We start from the raw sequence: 308 nt of genomic DNA, 5'->3' as shown, positions 1-308 counted from the left end.
ATATATATATATATATATTTATATATATATATATATATATATTTATATATATAAACGACAGAGAAGGACAGTAACACAAACTTCTCAGCTGCCTAATATGAAAAATGAATGGGATATTTCAGAAAAGATATCGAAAGACCAGCACCTTATAAAACCACATTTACATCCTCCTTTATATATATAAGACACATCTCAAACCAACATTTTTTTCCAAAATCAATTTTGGCGAACAAAGTATAACTTCATTTTGGTACATGAACCTCCATGAATCAATAACCCAGTCGTTTATTAAAGTTATCAATCATCTC

The sequence above is a fragment of the Branchiostoma floridae genome, unplaced genomic scaffold (genome assembly GCF_000003815.2).
Source record: "Branchiostoma floridae strain S238N-H82 unplaced genomic scaffold, Bfl_VNyyK Sc7u5tJ_1580, whole genome shotgun sequence".
In the NCBI taxonomy this organism is placed as follows: domain Eukaryota; kingdom Metazoa; phylum Chordata; class Leptocardii; order Amphioxiformes; family Branchiostomatidae; genus Branchiostoma; species Branchiostoma floridae.
The sequence above is the reverse complement of the archived record's forward strand: the minus strand, read 5'-3'. Positions refer to the sequence as shown.